Here is a 728-nt window from a genome sequence, read left to right on the forward strand (position 1 = left end):
GAGTCTAACCTAGGGATTGGGTTAGCACTTTAGAAGAATTATTGAGAGAGTTCACAAGAAAACTAGAGAGAGGATTAGGTTTCTTGGTGAGTGTTCTAAGTGTGTGCAGCACAACTGTTGTTGGGTTATACTTGGGTAGATTAAGAATTGGTCAGTGTCGAGTTGCTTGTTAAGCAAGGTCGTGTAATTCTGATTAGACAGATCTTGAATAGATTGTCTAAGCGATTTCTAATAAAAGGCAAAAGGTTTTTGCAATTCTATCGTGTGCTACACAAGTCTCTGTTTCACCGGTTTTACATGTAGTAATGATGTTGATTCATTGACAAAGTTTAAATCATATTTGGGAATCTGTTTCACATGAAGGATTTAGGCAAGCTTAAATACTTTCTTGGTATTCATGTTGGTCATGGCGAAGAATGTATTATGATTTCTCAGTGTAAGTACACTCTTGATATCATCTCCGAGACTGGCTTACTTGGCTGAAAGCCGGCTGTGACACTAATGGAGCAGCATCATCGTTTGGGCTTGGATAAAAGTGTGTTTCTTTGTGATGCTGAGCAGTACAGACGTTTAGTTGGGCGTTTGATCTATCTCATCATCACACGACCTAATATTTCTTATGTCGTCCATGTTCTTTCTTAATTTGTGCAATCACCATGAGAAGGACATTGGGCTGCAGCTCTTCAAGTTGTTCGTTATCTAAAAGGAATGGCTGGTCAAGGGATTTT

Source organism: Eutrema salsugineum, unplaced genomic scaffold, assembly GCF_000478725.1.
Source record: "Eutrema salsugineum unplaced genomic scaffold, Eutsalg1_0 scaffold_2, whole genome shotgun sequence".
Classification (NCBI taxonomy): domain Eukaryota; kingdom Viridiplantae; phylum Streptophyta; class Magnoliopsida; order Brassicales; family Brassicaceae; genus Eutrema; species Eutrema salsugineum.